Source organism: Macrobrachium rosenbergii, chromosome 53 (genome assembly GCF_040412425.1).
Source record: "Macrobrachium rosenbergii isolate ZJJX-2024 chromosome 53, ASM4041242v1, whole genome shotgun sequence".
NCBI lineage: Eukaryota > Metazoa > Arthropoda > Malacostraca > Decapoda > Palaemonidae > Macrobrachium > Macrobrachium rosenbergii.
The window spans coordinates 24,137,824-24,150,323 of NC_089793.1; the positions used below are offsets into that span (position 1 = coordinate 24,137,824).

Genomic DNA, 12,500 nt, shown 5'->3' on the forward strand with positions numbered 1-12,500 from the left:
TCTCTCTCTCATTTTCGAGCTTTACCAGCCGTATACAGTATGTACGGTTTAAAATATGTTCTATAGCGAGATATGAAAAGTAATACTGAATGATGACTAATATATGATTTGGGAATTAAATTAAGCTTTTTCACAGCATTGTAAATGTATATATATATATATATATAATATATATATATATATATACATATATATAATATATATATATATATATATATATATATATATACACACACACACACACACGTGTGGTGTGCATGTTATTTAGTTACGAAACCGACGCACTGTTCCCCTCAAGGGAAAATATCAGGAAACTGTCGTACTCTTGCAATTCCCCTAAACACATCCCACACCCCAAACACCCCATCCTACCCCACACACCCCACAATAGCGCGCGCGTGCGCTTGCGTCTTCATGGAAGGAAAACAGGTTTCGGACGCCAAACAGTTCTGGGAACATGGTTGCAATCGTTTTTCCCCCTTCGCTTTTGTCTGTGTTTATTTATTTTCTTTCCACGGGAAATCCTCTTCGAGTGGTGATCTGTCATTCACCTTTAAGATTCTTCCTTTCTTCCCCAATTTCCTTCGTCTGTCGTAAATATGTTAATTGTGCGTCTGTTTGTGTGCGTGTGTCAGGGGAAAATCCGGGATATCATCGCTAGCCAAGTCATTCTGTCCTGATCTCTCCCCCTACCCCTCCTTCAACACTTCCACCCCTATACCCCACCCCTCCCACCCTTCTTTGTTGTTAAGTTGAAGTCATTTCATGGCGACGTCTTGCTTAGCTTGCTGGTGGAATTTCCTACTTAAAATCACGGCCCCTCTGCCTTTTTAAATTCATTTCTTGACGTTCGGATTGAGTCGAATCATGGGAACACACAAAGTAGTACGAACCCGTGCTGGTATAAGGCTAGTTTCAATAAACACTATCAAAGAAAATAACATTAGGCCTATCCTACTAAGCTTCACTCCACCCGTTTGTTTGTCGACAAATGATGACGTATTAAGACACTCAAGCGCACTTACTTACGTATATACAAACGTTCGCCTGACTGGACAGATCAAGAATGGAAGCGCAGCACAAAAACTCAGCCAAAACAAATTCAGAAAATGTCGTCTTTCTTCCTCTGACAGCTAATGAAGTCAGTCACTGAGAAAATGTAGGCTGAATGAAACCCAAGGAGCGTGAAGATTGACAACAAATCATATGTAAGTTGTTAGCACAAGCCGATGTGTGGTCTACATGAATTAGACAAAACATAGCTAAATCCCATGTACAGAACTTCAGTTTTGTATGTTACGAAAAACGCAAATTTTCATAGTAATTTGTATTTTTCCTAACATACAAACTTGACGTTCTTTACATACGATTTATCTTCTATGTAAAGAACGAAGGTTTGTATTGGTGTAGGAAAAAATGAGAGGTATAAGGAAATGAATCATCGATAATCCTCAGAATACGATTATTTGCTATTTATTGTTATGGTCCTTGTCACTGCAATGCTTGAGAAACGCATTAAGTTTTCATGACAATCCAGACTGCCAAGTTACACAGGCAATAATAAGCAGTAAAGAATGATTCCATACTTGAACAGCTTTGCTCAATAAAAAATGAGAGATATATAATAAAACTGAAGATTAATGCGTTTACACATCGCTTATACATGTGTCACTCAAACGCAGCTTTTTACATGCAATGTTGGAGGCCACGGGTAGAGACATAAGCCATACTGACATTACGAAAGGAATGCTGCTTTGGGGCGTACTTTACAGGTGGCCTTAGTCACGTTTAAGTTCTCAGCCCGTCCTTCTGTTGCAAGACTTAAACCATACTAAAACAAAGAGAGAGAGAGAGAGAGAGAGAGAGAGAGAGAGAGAGAGAGAGAGAGAGAGAGAGAGAGAGAGAGAGAGAGAGAGCCTTTGTTATCTGAATCTAAAGTTGTCTTACAATCAACAGAGGTTTGTAGAGAAGACTTATTGCTGAGGATAAGAGAGAGAAGAAAACACCCGGACAAAAACATCAACTTATATGAAGGGTATTCTTATACTGTCATAGCAACAACGGTAGTTGCAATACGGCCTCACCACTTACGTCGCGATTCTAAAAACGTCACACAAGTTTAACACATCACTGAATCCCAAAATCAAAGTACGCGTCAATCACAGCAAAGAAACACAAACAGGGGAAGTATTTGCACCGGCCCTGATGACAACGCACTTGCCTCAACTTGATCTAAAACGAAGAACGTAGGAGATAAGCCAATCGTAGATATTATGACCCACAGTCTCCAAAACAAAATGTTAATCTAACGTCCAGGATGACTGACTCACTCGCTCACCCACAGCCAGCCACGGAGGATTTACCGACGATAATCAGTTCTCTCTCTGTCTAGAATGTGACAGTGCCTTTGACAACAGCTGGGATAAACGTTTGGGACTAAACGTTTTGTGATAAACGTTGGGGGTAAACGTTATGGGAGTAAATGTTGGGAGTATATGCTTTGGGGTTAACGTTCTTAAGTAAATATTTTGAGATAAACGTTTTTGGGTAAACGTTTGGAAATAAAGGTAATGTGGCAAACGCTTCGGAATAAGCGTTTGGGAATAAACGTTATGTGGCAAACGTTTCGGAATAAGCGTTTGGGATTAAACGTTATCTATTGGGATTAAACGTTATGTGGTAAACGTTACGGAATCAACGTTATGTGGAAAACATTTGGGATTAAACGTTTTGGGGTAAACGTTTGAGATTAAGCATTTGGGAGTAAACGTTCTGAGGTAAAAGTATGAGCGTAAACAATTTGGGGTAAACGTTTGGGAGTCGACGTTTTTGGGTAAACGTTTTGTGTTCAACATTTGGGAGCAAACGTTTTGGGGAAACGTTTGGGAATAAACGTTTTGAGGTAAGCGTTTGGGAGTAAAAGTTTTGGGGTAAACGTTATGTGGTAAACTGCGGGAGTAAACGTTAGGGAGAGAACGTTCTCTTACAACACCACGACAGGCTTAACGAGCATCTAACGCCTGAAAAAGCTGCGTAAATAACGCTGCAAAACAGCAGCAGCAACAGCAGGGTCCAACAGCGCAATATGTAGCTACGTAGCGAGTACCCTAACACCAGCAGTGAATATCCCATTATTATTATTATTATTATTATTATTATTCATAAGATGAACCCTATTCATATGGAACAAATACAAAGGGGCCATTGACTTGAAATTCAAGAAGCTTCCAGGTGTCCATTCGAAAGAGGCAACAGAAGGCGATAGGAAATACAGAAAGAAGAGATCAGTTATGCAATCCGGAATCAATACCCTCAGAAATGAAATTATTATTATTATTATTATTATTATTATTATTATTATTATTATTATTATTATTCAAAAGATGAACCCTATTCACATAGAACAAGCCCCCAGAAAAGGGGCCATTGCCTTGAAAGAAGTCAACAGGAGGTAATAGGAAATACAGAAAGAGGAGATCAGTTATGCAATCCGGAATCACTACCCTCGGGAATGAATTAGGTTTTCCACACGAGAGATTGCTGCAGAGTCCACCCTCAGCCTCCACTTGCAACCAACCTGACGAGTCGAGTCCTTTTGCAACGAAGCGCCCATGGTCATGCCTGGGATTTTCCTGAAGGGACGAGCAATATTTTCCTACTGTGAATTCCTTGTCTTTTTTATGTAGGTTGCAGAGCTCCTTATTGCTTTCATTTGCATATCATTATTTTCTCGTTTTGTTTTGTACTGTTTATAATGCATGTCGTTATTTCCCTTCCTTGTGTTTCTTAGTAGTCTGACTCTCACCGCCTTTATTTGTTTGCAATTGCAGTTGTCGTTTGTGGCCCAAAATTATTATTATTATTATTATTATTATTATTATTATTATTATTATTATTATTATTATTATTAACCCTATTCATATGGAACAAGCAATCAAAAGGGGCCACTGACGTGAAATTCAAGCTTTCAAAGAATACGGCGTTCATTTGAAAGAAGTAACAGAAGGTAACAGGAAATACAAACTCATGACGTCTCCGACATGTCGCCTACAATCGTCGTATTCTGCTCGATCACAGACATACCTTCGTCTATCAGTTTCACCAGCTGATATGAAAAAGTATCTCACGTGAGACATCATATCACGATATACTAACAGCAGGGCATGATATGCTAATAGCACGTGAGTCATCATGACATACTAAAAGCACGGCATAACAAAGACAGTCCGTCCCTGCGCCTCACTGGGAGATTCCGACGTACGAGGTCGATCCACATTCACCTTCACGTGGAGATCCCCACCCCCATGAGATGGACACGACGACCCCTCCTCCATCTCCTCCTCCTCCTCCTCCAGGAACATACCAACCAACGTGTCTCCAGCACACACGTTCCCTTCAGAAGTGACACGAGCGATTGTGTTCGAATTCTCGCAGTTACAGCTAGTTCGTTTCACGAAAGTAATGCGCACGTGGATACGTATTTCTTATTAGAGACAATTCTTTTTCTGCAATCCTGCCTGCAACAGAACTGTCCAGTGAGAGAGTGTGTGTGTGTATGGTACGTTTCCTGAATGACATGACAGTATTCCGTCATGTCAATCGTCCAGTCTGTGTGTGTGTCTCATTTCTGAATAACAATACAGTATTCTGTCATGTCAATCGTCCAGTCTGTGTGTCAGTCCTGAATGACATGACTATTCTATCATGTCAATCGTCCAGTCTGTGTGTCAGTCCTGAATGACATGACAGTATTCTGTCATGTCAGTCGTCCAGTCTGTGTGTGTCAGTCGTGGATAACATGACAGTATTCTGTCAAGTCATGGTTTTTGCAAGAAATCGCACTCCCAGTCTGTGCCAGTCATCAAAAGAATTGTGTCAATTGTCATGTCATAAATAATAGCTCTCTTTCTTGCTTCCGTCTCACTCTCGCCATTGGTAAATCAGATCAAATAAACTCAGCACAGAGTAAACAGAAGCTTACTTTGACCTTGATAAAAAAAAACACACACAAAAAAGAAAATAAAATAACGGACATGCCACGACGAAAATCAACAAAGAATTCAGACGAAAGAGTAAAGCGTGAGCTCTGAAAATGAGCTTCAGTAATCCAGAGGGAGGTTGAAAAGGAGGAAAATCCCTGGGAACAACTGAACTGCGTATATATCCCTTCACATTGCTACGTCCTTCCTCCACACTTGCTTCTCATGTGTGACCCCTACGACTTCTCCCTCTCTCTCTCTCTCTCTCTCTCCCTCTCCCTCTCTCTCTCTTTCTCTCTCTCTGAGCCGCCTACCTCCCAGCGCAGCAGCAGTGCTCCTCTTTTTCCTCGAATCCTACTCGAGGAAAGGTGGCGTAAGCCCCCTTCTTGCTCCAGAACGGGCGGGTTGTGGGCGGTGGGGAAATTTTGCTCGTGCTTATCCGCTTCTGTGTAAATGGGATAATTGCAAAACTCGGAATTGCCCGCTTCGAGGAAAAGGCAACAGAGCAAGCACTCTTTAGCAAGCACTAACAAGAGCAGCAGGTTCTTTGGCAAGCACTAACTAGTGCGACTCCCTTATACGCCTGAACAAGTATGCTAAAAAACTTGACTTTCAAGACTTTCAATCACAGGCGTTTTTCCTAGTTTCATCTTGAACTTCCTTATCTCTGAAAGATCTCTCTCTCTCTCTCTCTCTCTCTCTCTCTCTCTCTCCCCCCTGAGCAAGTGTTTTTCCGAGTTCGAGTTTCATCCTGAACTTACGTCTCTCTCTCTCTCTCTCTCTCTCTCTCTCTCTCTCTCTCTCTCTCTCTTCCCTGAGCAAATGGTTTCCCAAGTTTCATCATGAACTTACATCTCTCTCTCTCTCTCTCTCTCTCTCTCTCTCTCTCTCTCTCTCTTTTCTGATCCAGTCCCAACCAAAATACTGGCACATGACAAATGTCAAATCTATGGGTATTAATAATATGACCCACGGTAACCCTATTCCATGGCAACCACTTTGTTTGCCACAGATAAACAAAGCAGGAGTCAATGCTACGTTTACACACACACAAATACAACGTGTTATTACGTAAAATAATGATAATATTATAGCAACACACACACACACACACACACAAATATAACGCGTTACTACGTAAAATCCTCGGAATATTGTAAACATATGCACAAACACGCAGTCTCAAACAACATGTACTCAAACACCCACCTCCATCCTTCTCTCACAAACAAAGAGCATTATTAATATGTCACAGCCGTCCCGTGATCGATGTCATTAAAAAAAAAAAAAACGTTCGTGACGTCGCGTCAACGTTTCTTCCCGACCTGTTTACATAAACAAAACACTAGGACTTGGATCTGACGTATTACGAGATCACGGGTGAGTGACATTGACAGTTATGGTTGAATACCCGAAACAGACTGGTAAATATGCGCAGTTAACTGTTAACTGTATTAGCAAGTCACTAGTGCGAGTTGCATCGCTGACTGAAATGCATTGATGATATATCTTCGTTTTAATTTTATTCATATCATTCATCAATTCATTACTGCTCACAAGATTATCATTATTATTCATTCATTATCGCTACCATTATTATCATTATTATTCATTCATTATTGCTAAAATGAATACCATTAATTCATTATTGCTGAAATTATGACCACTGTTATTCATCCATAACTGGTAAAATTATTATCATTATTGCTAAAATTATCATCATTATTATTAATTCATATTGCTAAAACAATTATCAATATTATTAGTTCATTACTGTTAAAATTACTATCATTGTTACTAATTCATTATTGCTAAAATGATCATCATTATTATTAATTCATTATTGCTACAATTATCATCATTATTATTAATTCATTACTGCTAAAATTATCATCATTATTATTATTATTTTCTATCCGACTGAATGATGATGTAATCCGAGTGGGGTGACCTTGGCCTTGAGAGAGAGAGAGAGAGAGAGAGAGAGAGAGAGAGAGAGAGAGAGAGAGTATCCTAGTGGACTTCTTGTTGGTGTTCTCCGTTGCAGTTCGGCGAATCTTTGCAATGGTTGCCAGTTCGCTTATTTGCGTTTCCCAGGAGTTGCCAGTTCCTCTGTTTTGGTTATCTATTTTTATTTAGCCGAAACGAAACTGTGACTTTTATTTAGCTGAAACTAAACTCAGACGTTTTATTTAACTGAAACTAAGCTCAGACATTTTACTTAACTGAAACCAAAATCTGGCGTGTTATTTAAGTGAAACTAAACTCAGACCTTTTATTTAACTGAAACTAACTCTGACGTTTTACTTAACCGAAACTAAGCTCAGAAATTTTACTTAACTGAAGCCAAAATCTGAAGTCTTATTTAACTGAAACTCAACTCAGACACTTTATTTAACTGAAATCAAACAAACGTTTTACTCAACTGACGCTAAGCTCAGACATTTTACTTAACTGAAACCAAAATCTGCGTGTTATTTAACTGAAACTAAACTCAACATTTTATTTAACTGAAACTAAATGTGACGTTTTACTTAACTGAAACTAAGCTCAGACATTTTACTTAACTGAAGCCAAAATTTGACGTGTTATTTAACTGAAACTCAACTCAGACACTTTATGTAACCGAAATCAAACCGACGTTTTACTTAACCGAAGCTAAGCCCAGACATTTTACTCAACTGAAACCAAACTCTGACTTTTACTTAACCGAAGCTAAACTCAGACATTTTATTTAACTGAAACCAAACTCTGACTTTTACTTAACTGAAACTAAACTCAGACATTTTATTTAACTGGACCCAAACTCTGACTTTTACTTAAATGAGACCAAATTCTGATAGTTTATTCCTGAGAAAAAACAATTTATTACGCTTTACCCCTTCAGTTAAACTAGTTTCTGATGTTCACCTCACTGACACTAGAGCAAAACGTCTTATATCATTAAAATCAAACTTTAATAATCTCCAGCCTCACTGAAGTTCAGTCCTGAAGTTCCACTTTACTCGAAACAAAATCCTCAACTGAAATAGTTTCCAGTCCCAATGAAGTTCAGTCCTGAAGTCTAATTTGCTCGAAACAAAATCCTCAAATGAAATAAATTCCAGTCTCACTGAAGTCAGTCCTGAAGTTCTAACTTACTCGAAACAAAATCCTCAACTGAAATAATTTCCAGTCTCACTGAAGTTCAGTCCTGAAGTCTAATTTGCTCGAGACAAAATTCTCAACTGAAATAATTTCCAGTCTCAACAAAGTTCAGTCCTGAAATTCTAATTTACTCGAAACAAAATCCTAGTATCTTCTTCCTCTCAGCCCTGAAGTCCTATTTCCTAGAATCTGCTTTCCTGAAGTTGAACTCGGAGGATCGCCGACTGATCCTTTACAAGTTTTCTATTAAATCGCCCCCCCCCAACACACGTTCTTAGTCGGCAGTCAGCCCACGACAAACGCAGCACACACCTGTCGTGCGTTTGCCGTGTGTCTTCTGTTGATACACGACCGATGATACTTCAGCTTGAAGCTGCCGGCGGCGACCAGGATTTCGACACGAAACTTACCGGAAGAAGAGCGATTGCAGAAGTGCGCTTATAATGATCAAAAACAAAATGATAAATATGCACAAAAGATACGTAAATATATAAGAGCGTAAAGCTATTCGTAAATTAAGCTGCTGCCTGAATTTTCTATCGCAAGTCACTTTAGCCAGTGGGCGTCATACACACACACACACACACACACACACACACACACACACACACACACACACACACACACACACACACACGATTCGAGCTTTTTTGAGTTGCATTACAAAAGGAAATTGGGAAATCGAGGTCACTTGTCTGAAGGACGTCGAACGCAGATCACAGAGAGAGAGAGAGAGAGAGAGAGAGAGAGAGAGAGAGAGAGAGAGAGAGAGAGTCTCTCACACACACACACACACACACACACACACACACATATATATATATATATATATATATATATATATATATATATATATATATATATATATATATATATAAAATGGGTTGTGTGGGTTTGTGCCGACAGGCCTCTGCCTACATGCCAGCACACTTCCTCATCCCATGCACATCTGAGGACACGATACCGCTGTCTGTCGTCGGCAGAAGGATGGTAACTCTAAAATTGGAATTCTTTCTCTCCACACCCCACCCCGTCATGGTAAAAATCACAGCATGTTTCAGGAGGACACAGACCACTACTAACGCCACCAGACACGACGCAGAGAAGCAAGATTAAAAAAAAAAAGGGGAAAGAAAGGAATATAAATTAAAAGAATTATAACATATATATATATATATACACACACATATATATATATATATATATATATATATATATATATATATATATATATATATATATATATATATATATATATATATATGTATGTATGTATATATACATATACATGTATACTCATTTATATATACTGTATATACAAATATATATATATATATATATATATATATATATATATATATATATATATATATATATATATATATATATATATATATATATATATATATATATATATATATATATATGACAGAGATAGACTGTGTGTGTGAGAGAGAGAGAGAGAGAGAGAGAGAGAGAGAGAGAGAGAGAAAAAGAGAGAATACTGGTTAGAGTCAACAGTTTTTTTTTCAATGCGTTCAAAGCGTCCACGTTTCCACCAGAAACAAATGGTGATACGAGACCTTTTTTCCCTTTTTTTTTTACTCAAGCGAAATACTGTTCTGCCTTTTTTTTTTTCTATTTCACATTTTTCTTTAGAGAACGCTATATTCCCTTCTCGACAGAGGATGCAAAAAAAAAAAAAATATATAAAATAAAAAACTCCGGGCGGAATTTTTTCCGGACTTCTCACTGAGGAAGTAAAAAATACGAGGAAGATTTTTTCCTTAATCTCCTCTCCCAGACGCAGTACGAGTTTAGTAACAAGAGGAGGAGGAGGGAGAAGAGGAAGGAGCAGGAGGAATAGGAGGATGGAGAAGAAAGAGGAAGGAGGAGGAGGAGGTGGACGAGAGAGAAGAGGAGGAGGAGGAGAAGGGAAAAGAGGTAGGAAGAGAAGAGAAAAGAGGAAGGGAGAGGAGAGGGAAAAGAGGAGGAGGGAGAAGAGGAAGGAGGAGGAGGAGAGAGAAGAGGAGGAGAAGGGAGATGAGGTAGGAGGAGGAGAGGGAGAAGAGGAAGAAAGAGGAGGAGGGAGAAGAGGAATGAAGAGGAGGAGGGAGAAGAGGAAGGAGGAGGAGGAGGAGGAAGGAAGATGGAGGTGGGAGAGGGGGAGGTGGGGGGCGCCACCGCAAAGGTGTATATCGGAGAGCCAAATGTCAACAGTGCCAGCAACCTCGGCAGAGCCGCGTGGTGAAATTTCCGGAATTCTAAGACCAACAAGTACGTAGCAAGTCGTACGTACCCGCGACTTCTACTAGACTAGTGCCTAGTATTGCTGCCTCCGCTGCTATTTGAATATTCTCCGTACGGTCGTCTTAGTGGCTCGCGTTGACTCTGCGTTTAAAATATTCTCAGGGAATGATTCTGCGTTTAAAATATTCTCAGGAAATTGCATGGATTCCATTTCCTAATCCACTTAAACAAGCTATCTGCGGGAGGTGGAATCTCATTTTAAACGTATTTTCCTTTAGAAAACTTTTAGATTTTGACATCCAACTTTCTTACATTTTGATGAGAAACATCTCGGTGAAATTTTAAGTTTCACTCGAAGCTATGTTAACAGTATTCATCACAGAGAGAGCTCCAATTATTCCTCAAACGACATGAAGCTTTCGCGAAGCTTAGGGAGTGATACAATTCGCGCGATATGAAACGTAAAAGCTTAAAGAACAAAAAATAGAATTTAGGACAAATGCCAAGCGCTGGTGCCTATGAGGTCATTCAGCGCTGAAACGGAAATTGACCGTAAAAAGGTTTTAGAGGTGTAACAGGAAGCAAATCTCGCAGTTGCACTATGAAACAATTTATTAGGAGAGGGTTGAGGAAAGTACGATGGAAGGGAATATGAACAGAGGTACAGTAAAAGGAATGAAATAGGTTACAGCTAAGAGCCTAAGGAAGAGAGACGCTGCAAAGAACCTTGAATGATGCCTACAGTGCACTGCGTGAGGTGCACTGACGACACTAACCCGCTTAGGGGGAAATCCCTGTTATAGTTCACAATCATAAAATCGTTTGGAAGCATTGAAATGCTTGCATAGATCTCTACTGAATCACTTTAGAACTGCGTCGAAAAACTGCCGAAAAAAACCTATGTCTGAGTGACATCGGGGCATTCATCCACGTGAAACACACAAACGAACATGCACATGCGCAGTTGGTGACGATGGTTCGTGAAGTAACAAAGGCTTAGGTAAGGGTAGGACGACACAGCCCTAGACAACACCTTTTTGAAACCCTGCCACACACAAACGGTGCTCGGTCAGATCTCGACAGAGAGAAAGAGAGGAAGGGAATGCAAAGATGTCTTTCGTTGTTTGTTGACGTTGCATTTTGGACGAAAACAAGTCAGCAGGGTTGGTTGGAGTTTTCCAAACAATAGGCCTCTGAGAGAGAGAGAGAGAGAGAGAGAGAACACGTCAGGAAGGTTGGTTGGAGTTTTCCGAAACGATAGGCCTCTCAGAGAGAGAGAGAAAGAGAGAGAGAGTGTGTGTGTGTATTTGGTAGAATGCAGGTCCTGCAGAGATGAGGCAAAATCTAACACAAGAATGTATGTTAATTATCAGAATGAGGGAAAGGGAAAGGATTAAGAGAGAGAGAGAGAGAGAGAGAGAGAGAGAGAGAGAGAGAGAGAGAGAGAGAGAGAGAGAGAGAGAGAGAGAGAGCCCTGACTAAAGGCCTCATAGTGAGCAAAACTCAGAGCCATCGTCTCATAGAGAAAACCGCTGTAACCTCGATTTTAACTGTGGAATTCTCATGCTTCTGAATAACTAGAACAGTACGAGTATGACTCACGTTTTGCAAACCGAGTCTGTTACCAAGAAAAGTCCGCGTTTCGCTTTAATACACGTTATCAGTGGCACTATGATTCGCAGTTTGCTTACACGGCGAATTATCTCTTTATCAGTCACGTTATCGAGAACCATCATTTATCTTCGTTTCTGATTACGTCCTTTGGTTTAGTCCCTTGACAATAACCCTCCCTCTCCCCTATCTCCCTCTCTCTCTCTCTCTCTCTCTCTCTCTCTCCTCACATTCCTCATTCACTTCTCGGCACCTCGTGGAAATTCCCAGTCAGTACTTAACTAGACGGCTTACGTTACATTCCTAAGATCCTGTTACAATAACCATACGTGGCGTTTGGCTCGGATGGGATGGAATACGGTGCCTTCAGATACAAATTAAATTTGGTTCAGTACAGCTCAGCAGAATGCGTGTGTGTCTAACATTATTATTATTATTATTATTATTATTATTATTATTATTATTATTATAGCTTTTTCCACGGTGTTTAATTTATATCGAGTCTATACAAAT

The 12,500-nt window shown here is 39.7% G+C and overlaps 1 protein-coding gene across 4 annotated transcripts in view; it reads left to right on the forward strand.

Annotated features, from left to right (window-relative positions):
- LOC136834356 (ribosomal protein S6 kinase alpha-5-like) overlaps positions 1-12,500 on the forward strand; it is a 187,192-nt gene that overhangs the window by 129,470 nt on the left and 45,222 nt on the right. The window lies entirely within an intron of this gene.